The sequence below is a fragment of the Fringilla coelebs genome (assembly GCF_963513975.1).
Source record: "Fringilla coelebs genome assembly, chromosome: 16".
Classification (NCBI taxonomy): Eukaryota; Metazoa; Chordata; class Aves; order Passeriformes; family Fringillidae; genus Fringilla; species Fringilla coelebs.
The window spans coordinates 12,492,457-12,513,113 of NC_140042.1; the positions used below are offsets into that span (position 1 = coordinate 12,492,457).

Below are 20,657 nucleotides of genomic sequence, written 5' to 3' on the forward strand. Positions count from 1 at the left end.
GAAGTTTAATATTCCAATGACACCCATCTCTCTTGAGGGCCTGTTCAGAGAGAGCAGTGATCCCCTTACACAGGGAGGCTGTACTGTGCACATCTCTGCCAGGGACAAATTGAACACTGGAGCCTTCCACTGATTTGGGTGTGAAACCAATTCCCTAACTTAGACAAGACTGACAATCAGAACTAGAAAATAGTCTCAGATTTCTGGAGATCAGCCTCTGAATCACACTATCTCATTTCCTTTTCCCTCCTGTTATTTTACTTTTGGAGCTTTTTCCTGCAGTGAGGCTTTGAGATTTTTTTTATTACTTTTTTTAAGAATGTCATAAAATCCCAAGAACAGAAACCATATTTTTATATATACATTTAATAATCACAACAAAGGCCATTTTATCCATTCTCCAACAAACAGCAGTACTGAAGACACTGTCATGCATCAACCTCTAATTTGAATCTCAATTTTTACAAAGAAATCCATGATTATTGCTGAGATCTCGCACACAGCTTCACTTATTTATGATTCTCTCTGGAAAAACTACACCAGCTGCAGACACAATAACTTCTGCTGGCAGCAAATACCTTGCTATTTGTGCACTTTACCTTCACCTTGGTGATTCACAGACCCTCATTAGCTCCTGCAAAGTTAGCAAGCATCACTTGTGAACTGTTACTGTCAGGATGAGAAGCAAATTTTATGACTGCTAAAAAAAACCACACAAAAATCCCTTAAAACAAATGAAAGAACACTCTTAAAACATACATGGCCAAAACTAAATAGGAGGGGAGAGTTTGATGACAAAATTGTAAAAGTTGATGAGCAAGCATGAAGTTTTCAATAATTGTGCTGCTGTTAATGCCACATCACCCACACACACCATAGGAACTAAACACATTATTGATGGGATAGAAGACACTAAAATATGCAACTGCTTGAATATATTCATACAGGTCTTTCCTCATAACCTTGTTCTCAACCTGACCTCCATCTTGAACTCAAAACGACATCAAAATTTAAAGGAGAAATTATCTTTTAAAACATTAGAATAGGGAAAGTTCCTAAGTGTCTTGTGAGGCATTTTGGAAAATAGTGTCTATAGTAGGGAATAAATAGAAGAAAATCTGGGGGAAGAAGTGGCTCAAATTACATTTTCTTTTAGAAAAAACAACAAAAAAGAGAAATTACTAAATTTTGCAATATTTGAAATATTTTACTTTGAGTATTTTTACAGAATCACAGAATCAACAAGGTTAGAAAACGCCTTAAAGATCATCAAGCCCAACCTGTGACCTAACACCACCTTATCAACTAAACCATTTCACACCCAGTCTTTGTTGTTAAATAGCAATTCCTCAACATTGGCAGAAGCATTTGAAAATATAATTACATTAAAAATAGGTTTCGTATTTGACTTTCAAAACATACCTGAGAAAGCACCTGTTAAAATTTATACTATAATTTCAGCACTCATTTCCACAAATAAAAAATCCTGCAATTAAGCAATTAGGGTTATAAATAAACATTTCCCACCTGCAAATCAATCAATTTATAAGAAATTCTCATCTGAGAATAGGAGGTGGAGCACAATGGAGACAAACACCTGAAATAAGCTCATAAATATCTCTGCTACTTCGAACCCAAGGAATTTTCCAGGAGCCAAAGGCTCAGAAGGTGTCCCTGAGAGGCTGCATGGTGTCTGTGAAAAAAGGGCTTTTTGTCCCTGCTGTCTCCTGGCAGCTTCTGAACTTCCCTGGAACCGAGCAGGGGCAGGAGAGAGAACATCCCAACAGCGAAAGGAAGCATATCAAAATACACTCAAGGGGCTGATGGTTTGAGTTTTGACAGGCTGCTAAACGGCCACTCGGAGTGAAGAGCTGCAGACATCCCGCAATTAATTCCCTTGCCATGCACTGCCTGAGCTGGAGCCTGCCGAGGAACTGCTGACAGCACAAAATTCGCATTCCAGTGCTTCTCCCGCCTCTCCCAATTTACAGGAGAATAGGAAATCATGAACAATTGATACACTCTGTTAGCTCCTATCATGGAGGGTGAGCTCGCATGTAGCCTTAGGGGTATCTTACACAGTTTAATGCTGAAAATAAAAGTAATGTTCTTGGCAAAGAGCTGGGGGGATTAAATTTGGAAGGCTTGAAGCAGCTTTGAATTGTAGTCAATAAAAAAGAACCAAATAGTAATTTTGTAATTTAACTGTGCTGGTTATGCCCAATGAGTCAGACACTTGTGAAATAAACCATGTAAATAGAAAAATGGCTTAACTCTTGCTGCAGTTGCCCTGGATTTTTTTTCCCTTCTTTTTCCTGCCTTCCTCCCCGTGTTGTTCCCTTGGTTAAATAATGCTGGATGGTTACTTTCCCCAGCTTACTCTCTTGGGACAGCTCATCATTCAAAGAGAAACTCTGCCTTTTTGAAATCGTTTTTGGGTTGTTTGTTTAAAATTTGCTCTGAGCTGTGGACGAGGATGGCTGTGCTAGCAGAGCTTGTAAAGGTAAATGTCCAGAGACTGCTCTGAGCAGATGAACTGGGTAGCTCAGAGCTCTTCTCTTACACTGGGAACTCTACACTCGGGGTGACTACCCTTCAGAACAGCATCTTCTCTGCACCTGATATGTGCAGCCCTAAATCAGCCAGGGATTTAGGGGATTTTACATCACATTTTACATCACCTTCCTTGGTGCCTGGTGAGCTTTGCAGAGCTGATCCCAACAAGGGCCCCCACCAATTCCTCCAGCTCTTTGGCCACCCTGCTGATGAACTACACAGCCCTGGTGCTCCAGATGTAGGAAAATGATAGAAAATGTATTTTTCTTTTTTTTTTTTCATGACTTTTGTCAGTCTTGTTCACCTTTGTCTTGGGGGAACAGAATCGAAGTTTCTTTTTAAGGACTGTTTCCTCACTCAAGGAGTGATGAGCTAACATCTCAACAGACTGGGAGTAGCACAGAAGATACACAAAAGATAACAACCATCAACCCCAAACATCACCCCTGGCACGGTCAGACACACCTGGTCTGGAAAGGAGAGAGGAGAGAAGCAAGGCAGGAGAACATGAGCATTGGAGGTGAAGAAATCCATAGCCAAGAGGGAACCAAACACTGAGAACTGTGTAAATTGGGACCAATGACCATTGAACCATGAATTTCTAGTTTGACTGTATAAAGTTTGGGAAAAATCTTGTAAATTTTGTGTGCCATGGAATGATTTCCTCAGCACAACCCAGGCTATGCATGCATGAAATAATTTCTGCTGCACATCCTGGTGGGAATGAAATAATGCCTTGATTCTCTAACACTAAAAATGGTGTTGGGTGTTGTGTAGCCATGATATTTATGAAAAATCCTTTCCTTAGGATTTTTCCTCCTGAGAAGCTGAGAGGCCTCAGGAACAAAATGCAAACAATGATTGTCTGCTGCTGTGGGATGCAGCAGGTGGGTCTGGGATTGGTCTCATGTGGTTGTTTCTAATTAATGGCCAAGCACAGTCCAGCTGTCCAGACTGTCTCAGACACAAACCTTTGTTATTCATTCCCTTTCTATTCTTAGCCAGCCTTCTGATGGAATCCACTCTTCTGTTCTTTTAGTATAGTTTTTAACATAATATATATCATAAAATAATAAATCAGCCTTCTGAACATGGAGTCAACTTTCTCCTCTCTTCCCTCATCCTGGGACCCCTGCGATCACCATCACAGGTGTTGGAGCGTTTTTGTTTTTCCTGCAGTTTTGGTGACACAGAGGGATTCATTCTGATTATCAACAGGTTGGCAGAGCCTGTTGTGAAGTGCCAGAGCCCCTGGGACCTGAGTGAGCAGCCTGTGAGCCCAGAGCTGCCCCAGAGCTGTCCCAGCCCCAACTCCCTGCAGCAAGAACGCTGAAAATCTTCCTGGTCCAGCAGCCAGGCAGCTCCACTGTCTGATCCCGTCATTAATCCCTACACGAGCCATTTGCCTGCCACCACTTAAATTTAACACTTCTACAATTAAAACAGGAATTACTTTGGTTTCCATAATGCAACTACACAAGATAGACATTATTAACCACTTCCTTAATTGCAATAATTTTTATGATTTCTCAAATTACTGAACCATGAAATTTATTTTAAAGACTCCAAGCAGTTCTAAGTAGAGGTAAAACTATTTTTTTTTAAAGTACCCTTATAATTACCTCATGCTAGTAAATTATTCAGATCATGATTACACTGATTTAATAAGGTCATAACCACATACAGACTCATTTAGAAAATTATGGAACACTACAAAAAACGAGGTCATTCACCACTGTTTCAGTGGTTGAAACACTGCCTTTCAAAACACAATGTTGACACTCTAGATTTTTTGGCTATTTCTTAAGAGTAGCTTGACCTTAGTGGAAAAAAAAATTAAAATGTGTCTCAAAAGAGAAGGAATCTGGAAACAAAAGGTATTCCACATATGTTTTTACTGGTGAAATTCCTAAAAATCAGCAGTGTTCTGTTTTGTTTTGTTTTTTTTAAATACATAAAAGCATACAAACTAGATACATTCAAGCACAACGTTTTAAAACCTCCCTGTTTTGGAAGGAAAGAGTTAAGACTTCAGAATTAACAATTCCCAGAAATTTAAATAGGGGCATCCTCAAATCTTCAGAAAACAAATTAAATCAAGCAATCCTGATAGAAAAATAACTTGATCACCCTCAGTGCTCTCAGCCTAGAGATATTCATCAATAAGATTTATCCATTCTGAGTACATCTTAATTCTCAAGGGGAAATTACCACCCCTGATTCTGGAATCTAAAAAATACTTTTAATTCTGAATGTTCATTCATGAAAATTATACATTTATACAAAATTTACTTTTATAAAATGGTGCACACATACAAGAGACCAAGAAAGTTCCTTTTCTCTCCAGCTGATTATCTTCAGTACTGTTGTTGATCTTAAAAATGAGAGCAGTGAGTGATTTATTTACTTGGTTACTAGAAAACATTGCAGAATGTGGTTTTTTTTTGTAAGATTTGCCATCCCCATTTTGGTTTCATTTAGCACTTTTAAAGCTACAGCTTTAAAGATATCAGCCCTTTGGCTGTGCCTTTGGTTGCTTTGGTTTGGGTTTTTTTTTTTCCCAGCACTTTTACTAGAATTTTCTATGCTTCAAGTGGAAAAACAGGTATCTGAACATGATGGTCTTAATCTACTTCATCCATTTTAAACCTTTTGCCCCTTCCACTGAAGTGAGTGACCCTGTAGCTCCCTCCAGTTCTGAACTAGCAGCAAATGTCATTACCTTTCAATAAATCCTTTTTCCCATAGGTCACTTCTATTTGAAATGAACACAATCAGTCCCTGGTATAAATTCCTGTCATATTCCATGGTCTCTGATGCAGAGACAGACAGAAGAAAGAAAGATATCAAGTTCCACTCTCTGTACCAAGGAATTCAGGCACGATAAGGAAAAGAGAAAACAAGGTTAATAAGGAAGGGAAAAGGACAGTGGTGTGGGAGAGCTGTGTGGTGCAAAGAAAAGCACTGTGGTGTGATAGGAGGGGAAGGAGCACAGATTGAAGAATAGTCCAGGATGATGTGGGAATTTCTAAGGCCCTTTGCCCCTTATGAATCATGGATGGAAGGGCCAGCACTCAGAATTCCACAGCTGGAGATGCTGTCTGGGAGGGAGGGCAGCGGGGCTGGGCTGGCTGGGCACTCTGAGAGCACCATCTGAGCTCTGCTCAAGAATGCTGCTAGCAAATGTTTGCCTTTGTCCTGGCTGGCACCCAGGGACTCTGGGGACACTGACACCCATGTCCTGCCCAGCAGCACCTCACAGGCCCTCCAGGAAATCTCATCAAACAGAAAGGAAAGCAAGTCAATAAAGTCACTTGACTGACCTTAATGTAACTTTGCTATTATTCAATATTCTAAATATTAATCACAATTAAAGCATTTCTTAGCACATTTTCCATGCCCCACCCACTCCCAGCATTAATTTGAATGCAATGCCACAGGGGAGCCAAGGCTTGGGAGGAACAGCACTCTGAAGCTGTACAATAGGTTAATTCAAACATTCTTGTGTGAAAATCACCCAAGAAAGAGCAACCTGCCCTTTTTGCTGCTCCAGGGGCAGCCTGCCCAAAGTTATAACAGGTCAACAGCACAAACCTTCTGTGGGGCTGAATCCAGTTTGGAACAAAAGGAGCTATTTCTTGTCAAAGACAATCCTCCTCCTGTAACCCTATCACTCCAAGGGCTTTGTGATGCACAATCATTTTAGTTAAGAAGCTGTAATTAGCAAAGTTGGGGTTTTTTGCTCCTGTTCCTAACCAGAACAGGTTATATGAAGAAACTGGGTATAAATAAGGCCTTGTAAAAACTATTGTCCTTATACACAAACTTGATAAAACTTTGGATTTTTTTTTTTTCCTGAAGTGAGGATGAAGGGAGAGTTGAGCTGAAAAGTATAAAAGATTATGGACTGAAAAATATGTGAATCCTTTGCAGTAAATCTTGGAGGAGCTGTTTACTCCCCCACAGCAGAGATCTATGCCATGTCCTCATATTTATGCATAAAAAGTTGTATAATTTGAGGAGCATCAGATCTACTAAGCAAATCTTATAGGATGCAAGCACTCGTATTTTTTCTCAGACATCTGAGACAGAAATAGTGCAGCCCTCCCTTGGGTACTACATGATGATTTAAACTTTTCTGTACCTGAATCACTTGAGCCATAAATAATATTTGCTTAGTCCTTAGAGGAGTGCTGCCTCATTAAATAGGAACATTATAATTATTACCATCAGTTGTTTGAAGAAGTGATCAAAGAATTACCAGCAATCAGCAAATCCTTTTAGACCGGAAATGAAGAGAGACTTGCACAGTTACACCAGGAAATCACTCCCAGAGACAGACAGACAGACAGACACAGACAGAGCCAGCCCTTGATTCAAGAGCTCAGAGCAGGTAGATATGGCAACTGAGGAGATTGTGGCCAGAAATGTTTTGGGGCAAGCAGAATTCTTGCATTCTTCACCTATGGATGCATTTTTCTAGAACTCAGAAGAGCTTTATACTTCTCAAATTTCCTCTTTCCCTTCACAACATAGCTGGATAATAATTACTGCTTGTCCTGCGTGCTCCTGTGGGCTGGAGGGTCCTCATGGCAGCCACAATTGGTACAATTCCTGATTTACAGATATATCCTATTCATTGGCTCTAAATCAGTTTCAGGAGAGGTTGAAAAGGCTTATTTACAGTTTATATATTTATTTATTTATATATATAGACTAAGTAGATAGACCTTAAAAGAAGGTGATTTCTGAAACTCTCACTGCATCCCATCATTCCCTGTCACCACAAACTCAAGACATTCCTCTCTCACTCCCACATATTTTGCCCCCCTCCTTCAAACTCCATTTTTGACATTTCCTCTGGTGAACAAGAACACTTTTTCCTCTCACAAGCAGTTTGGTTTTTTTTGTTTTTTTATTTTTTCCTGTGGTCTTTGGCCATGAAATTAAGAAGAAATACACTGAAGAAAATAACAGCCCTTGGCTGTTCACTAGCAGAGCATGCAAGTTCTCTTTACTGCTGCACACCACGTGCTGTGCCAGCTGATAAATCTATACAAGAGAAAATGAAGTTTTAGTTTAGATGGAAAAGGCTAGATTTTGCAAACTAAAGCCTCCAGTCTGTTAAAGGCAAATAATTCTTAGGGATTTGGGTCCAGTTTCACAGAAACTGGTCAGCACTAAATGGGTTTCAAAGAGGAAAAGTCTTAATTAAATACACAAAAGAGAAAGCATTTAATTTTGAAAAGGGTTATTTTAAAATAATTTCTTATTTACTAGCAATATAGAAAACTAAAACCCATTTATCACACATTTAAAGCAGTCCTATTTCCAACTGACTTTTAATAAATATCAGGAAAATTTCTGCCCTTTTATCATATTACAATTAGTCAGTCCTTTGCAGTGGTATAGAATATGTGAACTTCTACAAAACTGACTACATTGACTAATTAAAAAAAAGAAAAACAAATCAAATACGGAAATTTAATATAGTTATGACTGCCAATAGCATAAAATTCTTTCTCAAGAACAGGTTTGGTTATCTGAGGTTTATTTTGAAAAGTAGATGAAGGATAAAATAAAAAAGAAACAAAATTAACAAACAAAAAACCAAATAAACAAAAAGAAACAAAAACAAAACAAAATACACAAATAAACTAATTAAAAAATAAAAAACAAACCCCAAACCCAAAAACAAGCAACCAGAAAATGGAACTTTTCTGGCACAATGGGTAGCAATTGATCTGATTGCAGCATTAGCAGCAGATGTCAAACAGAGTCTATTCAGCTCAGCTTCAAAAAAATGCCTGTGCTGGTGTAGGAGCAGGAGTAGGTTGTTTCTGGCTGTGAACAATGGCTGGGGAGTGCTGGAAAACCACCCCACAATTTGGGTTTAGTGTAAGACACAGCTGTGGGTGTGCCCTGTAAGCATTTCTGTGCAAATATTAAGGTATTTTCCTATGCAGACATCAGGGGGTTACTATAAAGTAAGGTGGAAAAAAATCCCCAAAAATCCAAAAAGTACCTCCAAAAACTTTCTCACTGTTCACTTTAAACACTTGCCCCTCCCCTACAGGCATCTTAAATACCCAAAACTCAAAATCGAGGCTTCCAGGACCTAGAGGAAGCAGGTCACAGTTTCTGGTGTTCAAGGGTGGATTCTGGGAGCACAGTGGGACATAGCCAGGTGAGAGAGCTGTAATTTTTAACGTGCACCATAAAGCCCAGACCATCTTTAAGACAGGCAGGCTGCCATGTCTAAACTCCAGGATTCAAGCATCAAAAAAGAAGGAACGCTATGGAAACAGACCCCCAACCTTCAGTTATGTATTTAACACCAGTAATTACAGACTTCAAATTTGAAGTTCTGTTATTTCTGTGCTGCGTCTTTGTCTGCACTTGAAGGCATTAACAAACCACTGTGGAACTGATGACTGAGCACAACACAAACAACAAAAAATGTCACTGGCCTGCTCCAAGTGATCAAGTGTTCACCTGTGTATTCCTCCAGGAATGGCTTTAAGCAGACCACACTAATCTAAATCCCTCCAGGAGATGGGATGAATTGTACAGGCTACCACACAAATTCCAGAACCTGGGAAATGCTCCTCCAGAGACAAGAGATACTCATAGTATGAACCACATCAATCAAATCAGCAAAACATTCAGCCCCTGCCACCATCTGACCTCAGGGTCTCTGAATTCCTGTAACAATTCTGAACTCACAGGCATTAACCAATCCTGGATATTTCCCTGTATCCAGCCCCAAAGACTGGACTCATTCTTTGTTTGCCAATAAGATGAGTGGCATTAAAAATAAAACAACAACAAAAACCAAAACAGAGAGGAGATAGTTGACTGCTCCCTGCATCAGTTATTTTGGGGAATCAAGTTGAGGGCTGCAAACTTTCTGTCTCAGGTGAAAGATTTTTTTTTAAGTTAGCAGGAGGTATCTGAAGGTCCAGGATTAAAGCAGGGGTCAGCAGTGTCACTCATCCTACACACATGAAGGCAAGGCAGGGGACTGGGAGACAATTAAACACGGGGGAACAAACTGCCACAAATGAACCCATGGCTCCTTTCGACACCTAAATTAATTCACTGGCTTGCCTGCTCCAATAAAAGCAAATAATCCTTGAAATCAAGTCCTTTGACACTTCTGCCCTGCTGCTCTAAAGAAGGCAGAACTCAGGAACTGCAGTGGAATATTACACTGCCCACACAATATTTTCCTTGGGAAGGGGGTGTGTGAAATGTCTTGCAAGAACTACAAGTTCTTAGCTTATTATTAGATTGCAATATCTGATAGGGAGAAAAACTTCAGAAAGTTTGAGGGGCATCTTAGCCCTGTTACTTTCTGAGGAAACATGAGCTAAATGAATATTAATAAATTTAATCTTGGGAGAAGACTCAAGCTGAGGTTCCTGAGATAAATCCTGTTGAAGCAAGAGGGGAATGTGATCCCTTGTGCCCTGGCAGGAACAAGTGACACAACACCTGCCTGATTTAGGGGAGGATTTAGCTTTAGAGGAAGAAAGAAGCAAAACACATTTTTTAAGTTTTGACCATAGCAGAAATACAAAAAGCAAGTCTAATTAAAACAAATGGATAAATGGATTAAAGAAGCAGACACTGGAAAGTTGGGCTTTATATAATGACCACTGAATTTGCTGAGCTGAACAGGCACCAAGCCCTGTGTGGGAATGCAGAGCAGCAGAGAAATGCACCTACTAAATGTGTGTCCTTCCTCCCAAGGAAAGCAGCAGAGACAGAGCCTGCTTAGCAAGGAACACAGGCTATTTCATACTCACCAAGAATAAAATTTAAAATAAATTTTAAAAGCCTGCTTGGCTTCATACATTTATACAGCTATTATTAATTGTGGGGAAGTGATGATTTCATGTCAACCTCCACTGCCATTTTCGAAATTTTTTTAATGCCTTGAAACTTTGCTTACAGATCAGAGGAAGCACACAATAATGGTTTGCTAAATAATAAATGACTAATTTTTAATAGTTTCTGACAAATCAAAGTGTGGGTGGAAGATGGGTCTATTAGGTTATAATTCAGTACTGTTAATTTGGGTAGGGATGCTGCAGGAACAACATCAAACAGAATTTGAATATCAAATTAGTGAATTACAAAATGAGGCTCAATAGACTGGTACAAAATATTTCAGAGCTGTAATGATGGCAGTTCTTGTTCCATTTGCTACAACTTCACACTAGATCTGGGCATTTCAATGTTATTTAACCAGTTTTATTCATAGTTGAAAACTTTGAATCATTTTTAGGAGGACTTGTTTCCTCTGAAAGAACAAATTAATGCTCCCCCATGGAGTCCAGATTTGTGAATGCCACATTGATAACATTGATAACATGGCAAAATCTCTTATTGCAATCTGAATGGGAAAAACCAGGAGGAAGGAGGAGAACAATACATTTTCCATGCAATTTGTGTGCTGGCCAAAACACTGCTCAACAGAAACTTCCAAGGGAAAGCCAGAGTATTTCTGATATTCTGATGAACCTCTGCATGACACAGAGCCCAGAGCTGAGCAGTAACTCAGGGCCTGAACAGAGTGCCTTTTTCCTGCTAAATAAGTCACCACTGTCAACCCCAATAAAACCTGCCCCAGACTCCAGCATCCTTTTGCTTCATTTCCTTTTTCATTTCATGAGCAGGCACTGCTGATGCTCTCATGCAGCTTGTGGAGTGGGTCTAATTAAAATCCTTTTAGTCTCGTAGTGAAGTGAGTAGAAAATGGAATAAAATTATTGCAGGGTTTTAAGGTTTTGACACTGCAAGAGAAGTCAGGCAAAGTAGAGCTGGAAGCACACACACTGCAGGCTTGTGCTTTTCATGCTAAAATGCAGACCACAGAACAATATTTTACTTCCAAATTCTCCATGGTTTTTCATCAGATTTCTCATTGCATCTTACAGGATTATCTCAAATCCTTTCATTTGAAGTACTTCACATGCTCTTTCAAATGAACAAAATTATTTTCTAGAGAACAGACAACGCATCTTTCAAAACATATCCAAGAGACATCTTATAGAAACCCCACATATTTTATGTACAAGGGCATTACATACAGATAATGCTTGTTGCTACAATATATTAAAAAAAAAATTAACAAATTGTTACTGTTAGTGGGCATAACTCTGCACCAAACCCAAAGCCATGCAAACACTGCTTCCTTCACACTGTACCTTTGATGATGCAACATCACATACATTTAATTATTAGATTTGAGCTGTTCTACAGCTAAAAAAAACCACCCAAAGCAATACAGCAGCCACAATAAGTTACATTTACATCATTATTAGGGCTCAACTAAACATCATTAGGACACTATCTCATTCTTGGGCACAAAATCTGTGTGCTGGAGCAAAACTGCTTGAGCAGCTTGAGCTGCTCTCCTTTCCCCTGGTCCCTGTTGTGCCCTGCCATTAGAAGCACCATTCCCATGCTCTGGTGAATCTGGAAACAAGAACATACCAGTGGATGCTGTATTCTAGGGAAGACAGAAGCTCACCAGAAGTTTTTATTAGCACAAACTGCTGTTAATGACGTTAAATGATAAGTTTGGCTTGCAGCCACACTGATTACAGAGCAGCAGAGCTCTGTGATATGAAAGCAAAGCTCTCCCAGGTGTGTCTGATTTTATGGCAAACCCAGCTCACTCCTGCATTGAGGGGATCACCGATAAACCTGCACAGAAATGAGAAGGACACATTTTATTTCGCTAAAGAATACAAGTTTCTAGTTTTTGGAAAATGTTTAGTTTTCAGCCAACAGAATAAGCAAGCACTGAGAATGTTGAGCAAATAAAGGTTATGCAAACCCTCAGCAGAAGCTTTCTACCATGAACCTGAAATCCAGATTAGCTGATCTTTTGTGAAAAGTAGAGGGAAAATACAGATTTTTTTTCCAGAGACATATACAGCTGGGGTTTTCCAATAACTCCCAGAGGCGCAGGTGACATGAATTCCTTCCCCTCATACAGCTCCATGCTCACAGCACTGCTGCTCTGCCTGTTTGCTGGAGCCAGTTCTCCTCTCAAACATTCCATCTGCAGGGCAGCAGATACTTCTCCATTTGGTTTTATACCCCACAATCAAAGTGGATGGATTAACATGGAAGTGGTGAATATTTACTCCCAGAACACTGCAAGTTTAGTCCCTATTAATATGTGTTATCTGAGTGCCTTAGGCTCTGCCTTCACACAACAGAGCAGACATGAAAGTCATTGCTCCCAGCAAAGTGCTGTCTCCTATTATCTGCAGCACAAAGTGGATTGCTGCTATTGTGCATGTGAATTCCACCCTCTCCAGCCCTGAGACACACTGCTCCACTGCATTGATACTGCTCCTGCCAGAGGAATAAATACAGCAGTTCCAGTGGGGTGAATACAGCAATTCCAATGGAATTAATACAGCAATTCCAGTGGAATGAATACAGCAATTCCAGTGGAAAGAATACAGCAATTGCAATTAGCATTCCCTCACACACTCTGCATTTTGGGACACAGCATTAATAGATGTGAACATTGACAGCATGAGGCTTGCAGGAAGTGGAATGGCTAAAGCATCACATCCACTGGCCAGGAAAAGAAGTAACAGGAGAATATTACATGGGTGAGACAAGCAACTGTGCAATGTACAGATTACATGTGGCATGTAATCACTCAACAAAAAATATGCAGTATTTGAACAGTAATTAATACCTGATCTGAGTTCCAATCTTCCTCTCATATGTGGAAGATCAAATCCAAATAGTATATTTTCTTGACACGAGTATTTTAATTAAACTTCCAATTAATATATATAATGTCTGAGGCTGCTAAATAGCATCCAGGCTTTTCTGATGGGAGTTTTGAGGCACAAAGCATGGAAGTGATTTTTGTGACAGTAACTAACCAGCACAGTCAGGTTTAGAACACCTTCCCTCACAGCTTTCACAGAAACCCAAGACTGACAGCTCCACACCATCTGGTCTGACATCCAGAACACCATTAAGTGCCATTAAATCAGTCCTAACATCCTTTCCAGGGGGCAGGAGAAGAAGTGGAAGAAAGTAAAGAGGCAGATACCAGAGGAGGGAAAATAACAAATATCACTCCCAAAATGGCAGGGAGATGATTACATGATACTCAAATTGTTTCCTTTGCTGCAGACAAGACCCAAAGAGATGTCCCTGACTATCTGAGGAAAAAAAAAAAGAGGGAGAAAAATAAAAATCAGGTCCTGTATTCGGTCAGCTGCTCCTAACATTGGTGTGAGAACCAGACACAGCAGCAGGACACCAGAGCTCTTTTCACACTCACCTGTTCCTGGCTGGGTCTGTGCTTTGATGCTTCAGAGAGAATCAAAAGCAACAAGGCCCCTTGTCCCTACTGAATCAATGGAAAACCACATTTCATATGGAGAGATAAACATCCTTTGGGCATGTTTGGGAAATGCCTTCATGCAGAGCAGCAAATATTGCTGGGCATGGGTGTGACCGTGTTCACAGGGGTCCCAGGATGAGGGAAGAGATGAGAATGTTGGCTCCATGTTCAGAAGGCTGATTTATTATTTTATGATATATATGACATTAAAACTATACTAAAAGAATAGAAGAATGGATTTCATCAGAAGGCTGGCTAAGAATAGAAAAGGAATGAATAACAAAGGTTTGTGTCTGACTGAGACACTCCAAGACAGCTGGACTGTGATTGGCCATTAATTAGAAACAACCACATGAGCCCAATCCCAGCTCCACCTGCTGCATCCCACAGCAGCAGACAATCATTGTTTGCATTTTGTTCCTGAGGCCTCTCAGCTTCTCAGGAGGAAAAATCCTAAGGAAAGGATTTTCCATAAAATATCATGGCTCCACATGGGGAGCAGTGCAATGCCCCAGAGCCAGGGGAAGGAAGGACTGGAGGGAGGAGGCAGCCCAGGGATTTCAGGGCCAGAGGAGTCTGGCTCAGGTGGATCTGACCTGTGAGGCCAGGACAGCAATTGTCACCTCCTGGGCAGGTGACACTCCTCAAGGTCTGTCACACCAAACCCAGCATGCAGCTCAGCCCTCGCTCCAAGGTTTCCCCACTTGTTCTCCTGTAATCCTGACACAGTGAAAGCATTTTTTTTTTATTTAGGAAAAAACACAACATAACCAAAGATGTCCTTTCTTTGCCCAAAGGGTGGAAGAACAATATTAAACTGTACAGGGAGAAAAACATAACCTTGAAAAACATGAATTCCACATGGAAGTGGAAGGAAAATGAGCTATTCAGTGGGGTTTTACAGAGAGCAATGGGATGGAGCTTCCATCACTTAATAACTGATCAATAAAAGCTAATTTCATGATCATGCATGTGTTTGCTTTAACTAATTCTTCAAATTTTCAAATGTCATTTGTAGCTTTTTACATAGTTTTCCTCCTTCTAGAAAGTTTTTATATCCAAATTTTGAGTTTTCATCTTAAAATCAACTCAAGCAATTTCACTCTGCATCTTGAATTTCTCCTATACATTAAAAATGTTCATATCAAATCACCTCAAACACCTTTACTGATATTAGGCCATTGTGTTTCTTGCAAAACACTGCAAGGATTCTCCAGGATTATGGCCCTTATTGCACAGTTACCATTTTATTGCACTGCAGAAATATCAACTGCAAATGTAATTTTTGAAAAGGAGAAATTTAAAATTAATACAATGTAATAAATAACTTCATTTGTGTGAGTGGCTGAGTTCAGGGAGCAATGTCTCTCAAAAACACTAGAAAACACTCTGATCTACAGAAGTTATAAACATTAATTGGAAATTTTGCTGAACATTGTAAGGCAGCAAATTAATCTTTTAAGCTAAAGGAAAAAATAACAATTAAAAATGCTTCTCAGTAATTTTCTCTTTGAAGAGCACCAGTATTACAAGATGTGCTACTCAGGGATCAGGTGAACAGTTCCATTTATTCTGAAAATGTTTCAAACCTTGGTTTTCATTTGTTAATATTAATAGATTTTAGCAGTTAGTCCTAGGTACTTCCTTGGTCAACATGCTGACTCAAAGACTTCAGCAATCCCTCCAAATTCAAAACCTGGAAACATCACTTCCACAATCTGGAGCTTCTTTTAAACCTTATTCCTATGTGTGAGGTTTTGCAGGAAAGGCAGGAATCAGGATCACAATGCAGGAATAATTTCTTCCTTTCTCATCCCCCTGTTTGTAACAGAGCATTTCAGTTCCTTAGTTCCAGGTCTAGTTAATTAAAGCAGATGGACAAGATGATTTCTTAGGTTCTTTCCCAAGGTATTTCTATGTAAAAGTCTTGCCTACTTAGACCTGACATTATCACTAGGCAAAAAGAAAGCACTTTAATTTCCCTTTCATCACCTGGGAATAGAATCACACAAGTCCTGTGGAATTCAGCACTGAACTCCAGCTCATTCCTCTGCACATCAGTCCAGCACCTTCACACAACAAAATCATTTTATTTCACAGCAAGGCAGTATTTTCCCTTAGTTTCATAGGATCTGGCAGAGAAATTGTAAATACTGTCAAAGAAATAGAACTTTTTATTTTTGGTAAAAATTTGTGAAAATCTCAGGTTGTTTCTAATTAGCTTTTCTTAATTAATGCTCTGTGTATACCCCACAACCGATTTAGCAAAACATTGTCCAAGTAGAGCACTATATGTCCCTAAAAGTATAAGAAACTTCACAGCACAAACACTTTCTGAAACTTCTTTAGCAAATCTGCTTGAAAATATGAATTACTTTAGTTAAAAGTAATTCACCACGCTTATATTTCATTGTCAAGAGGCAGCACATCAGCTGTAGGACAGCAAACACACCCTAATCCCAGCTGGGTCATTTTTTCCCTGTTTTTCTAGAAGTTGCAGTGATGACATCAGGCCCTAACCCTTTTCCAACCATGGCATTACAGAAGTTTAAGCAGATAATGACAATAAACAAAAGCTGGCAGGAAGATGAAGGAATTTGGTAACGATAAACGGCCAGAAATAGGGAAACCTACTTGGATCTGTGAAGTCATTATAATAATTTGTTTAGAAAGCAGTGAAGAAAAAAATCCCCAGTAAATAGTTTGGAAAGTGCTGGATCAATTTGCAAGTGCTGGGAGCACAGCAGCCTCAGAGACTCAGGGACATTTGTATTAAACAAGAGACACACAATTAAGCTGCATCTCAAGCTAAAACCCTGAGGGCTCCACATTTCATTCCAGTCAACCACTGCTGCTTTTTGGCACTATTTTCTTTGCAAATATGAGTAATGTGGGCCCTTTAGTCACTATTAAGCAGTAATCTGGGGAAATCAACCACTTCCAATAATCTTATACTCCAATTTAGGGCACTCTGAAACCACATAATGAATAACACTGTCGCCAGTTCTCTCCTATAATGACACATGGCATATGCCTGCTATTCCTCTTTTCAAATCAAATCCAACTGTGGTGCCTTTTTTTTCAGAAAATCTTGTTTATTGTGTTCATTTGAGTTTCTTTCTTCACTCATTTGATGAAGAAGTAAATTTCTGCTTCATAAGCAAGATATTTATTGTTAACCCAGCATTCAGAAAGCAGCTGATTCTTTTGCAATCAAAAACAAATTATTTTTTTTCAAGTGAGTAATGCCATGTTATGTTACAAGTTACTCCTGATTAATAAAAACCCTATTTTCACTATAAATTAGAAAGCTGATTAAGGGATTTTGCAATGTTCTTGTCCCTCCTGGATGGATTTTGCCTTTTACTTCTACTCAATAATTTGCAAGAATGATTTCCCTGTTGACAGATGCAGAAAGGGTTTTACAGCTAAGCATGTAGATTGCCAGAATAAAATCAAGCCACTTACTCCATTTCATGTCTTATGACTGCTTTTGGGTATTTTTTCATAACCACTAGAAAATTCTGGTCAGTGACATACATTGAGCAATGTTCTAAGTAATACAGTAAATTCAATTCTATGCTGACTAGAAAGAAAACAACAACCTGCAACAAAGAAGTCTTTGAAAAATGTGCAAAGATTTTAAGAAGAAAAGTCTCAGACATGAAGGTAGAAATCTTTTGATACTTCTGCTTTTATAACTTGAAAATTCAACCTTTACCTTACTTTTAGAAGATGGATTGAAAATATACTTTACCAAAACATTGCATTTCTCAAGTAATCGAAGGCAATGTGAAATATACTGCCCTTTATCAGAAACATCCCCAAATTATTCTGCTACTTGTGCAGAAGCAGCATTTCTAAGTTATAGATAACTGGGTGGATAATTCCTTATTCTTCCCAGGCAAACACAATCAATTGCATTCCTGAAATTCAATTTAAAAGTAATTTATCTTACATGAATATTCCAAATTCACAAGATTTCACATAAAGCTATTCCTGTAGCATAGTAAATCTGCAGAAGGAATTGTTATTCAAGCAGAAACTGCCCTGTGCAGAATAACCTGCAAGGTGTGTGGTGCAGTATTTGTCTTTGCAATGTGTGTGTGTGGCAGCAGGGAGAGCTCCTGAAGCCTGGTGGGAGTACAATTCACAAGTGAATTTTAAATAAACTATTAGAGAAAAATCTACATAAAAGGCAGCCTTGCAGGTGACTTTTCCAAGCAATTTCCATCACCTCACAGGCACCCTGACTCATTAGTCAGCTCAGAGCTTTCACAGGAGTAAGTGGTGAATTCCCTGTGGTCAGATGATCTCTTGCAGGGAGGGATTGCATGACATTTATGTGCTGTGTTGCTTATTTATTTTTTCTGTCTCATGCTTTATGACTATTCAAGAGTTTTATTTACTGTAGGAAAAATGTATCATGGAGATACCTGAAACTAACAGCAGTGAAATGAAATATAAGGTTGATTCCTTGGTGATCTCACATTTCCAGACACTTTTAGTCTGGTTATATTTACCCAAGGAAGTAACCAGAGAATCAGAGATCATCTCATTTCTATTAGTAAAAAACAAACAAAAAAACCAGTAAAATACCACTCCAGAATAAAATTGTTACACCACCTGCTAAAATGACTGGCTGGATTAGCACAAAACCTATTTACTGATGATTTTCTTCAGAAAATCTAACTAGTGGTAAATAAAATAGATTATATAGAACAGGAAAACCTGAAACTATTATACTTAATACTCATAAGAAGATAATTTAGTAATAGCCCATAAAAGGAGGCTGAAATATGCCTATATTCAAATTTTGGTGATGTAAAAGACATGAAGGGATAGGTGGAGGTAGTTGCCACATCTTACAGAGTTGAGTTTTTCTCACTCACAAAGTGAAGTTATAGTATATTTTTAGTATTTGAAAATATAATCACATTATTGTTTGCCCTAACTTCCAATCTTAGACTGATGTTTGATGAGAGACCTCAAAAAATCATACCACAAGTAAACCAGAACTTGCTTTGCCCCAGCTGCTCACACAGTGACCAGTTTGGGCTGGCATTCTGTATGTGCCAGCACACACCATCCCTAGTGCAAAATCCTTTCTGTGCACAGCAAAGGGGCAGCCTCATCTCCTCAACACCCCCCAGACTGATTTACATGTGCACAAACCCGTGGGAGAAAAGAACAACAGAATTCTGAAATCCATCTGCCTCACGTCACAGCGGAACACAATATTCTGAGACACTCAGGTAGGCTCAAAGCTTTCAAGGATTATTCCAAATATAGGTACAAATTCAACAGAGAATATTGAAAAGCAGGTGTTAAAAGCAGGCTTTCACTGTGCAAAACCTATGTTTTAATATGGAAAAAAAAAAGGAACACTTTGAAAAATCACTCAAATCATGGTGCTGTAGTTTGCTGCTGTCTGCTAAACCCACATGAGCAGAGCAGGATCAGAAAGGAAAGCTGAGAGGCAGAGCAGTGAATTCCAGCAGTGAGAACCTCAGCACACACAGTGCAGAATAAAACCCACCAACACTGCTTCTACGTGCCCACAACATTCTACAGCTCTCCTCTCCCAGGCTGAAAACTGAGTTATTGGGATCTATCCAGAAAGATTTTGACTTTGTTATGGGACTTTAAAGGAGGAGTTTGTTTCATTTGCTACTAGTTTCTATCTTACTTGATAGCTGAATTATCCATGTTTCCTGAGTGCTACATTTTCATCCTGCAAGGAAGAAAACAAAACAACAAAACACTTCTGTAGAGATCTGTGCTAGTGCCTCTCAAGCACATCATTTAATGCAGCTACATTTAACTAAACACATTTTTCTTTTGCTTTTATTCTACATCTTCCACAATGAATTTTCCACAGCTTAGAAAATTGGAGCTGATTTAAATAATGTTCTTCACTGATGTCCAAATACTACGTAAGAAGGTGGCTAAATGCTCAAAATGTGCTCTGCTCATATTGAGACACATTATTTGTATTTACTACCAAGAAAAAGAAGACAACAGCCTAAAAATGCAGGAAAACAACACCAATAAACATGATGTTACCACAGCTACAGTAGCAATGTTAACGTAGCAAAAACCTGCCTATAAAGTGAAAATAAACGCCACGCAAAAGGTTTCACACCAGCAGACATCCCAGATTAAATTTCTGGGCTGTGAACATATTGGACAAGCAGTGGGTGAGTCTGTGTTCTCACAGGAACTCAGTTCCTAAGGAAATTCAACAGGAAAAAGAAATACAAGCAGTTAATTCAGAAATATGACCCCTGGGTTCTGATTATTTCTAAGACTCTTCCCTATAATTTCTTCAAATGAATCTCAAAGATGAAAAATGCATTCTGACTCCAGAAATCATTTCTAGTCCTGAATGGAAGCACAGAAAGATCTGGGTATGGCACAGGATATTCCAGGCTAGACAAGGACAGTTTTAGCCCTCTCTGCCCTAATTTTGTTTTCATGTGCTCAGGCCATGAACAATCACTATAGAGAAGTACAAGGAAAATACTCAGAAGTAACTATCATTTCTGAATCAGCTTAAAAATCTCACTTTATCTTGTGAAAACGACAGAAATAATAGTACAATTTCACCCTTGGAATTAATAATCAAAGTGAATAGTACAGTAAGATAGAGGTAGTTCTGACCAGTTTAAAAGTGGTACCCATACCCAGACAGTATTTCTCAATC

General features: G+C 39.1%; 1 protein-coding gene across 2 annotated transcripts in view; it reads right to left on the reverse strand.

Annotated features, from left to right (window-relative positions):
* Positions 1–20,657, reverse strand: part of RBFOX1 (RNA binding fox-1 homolog 1) — a gene marked incomplete at both ends in the record, with an annotated part of 1,149,754 nt that overhangs the window by 433,009 nt on the left and 696,088 nt on the right. The window lies entirely within an intron of this gene.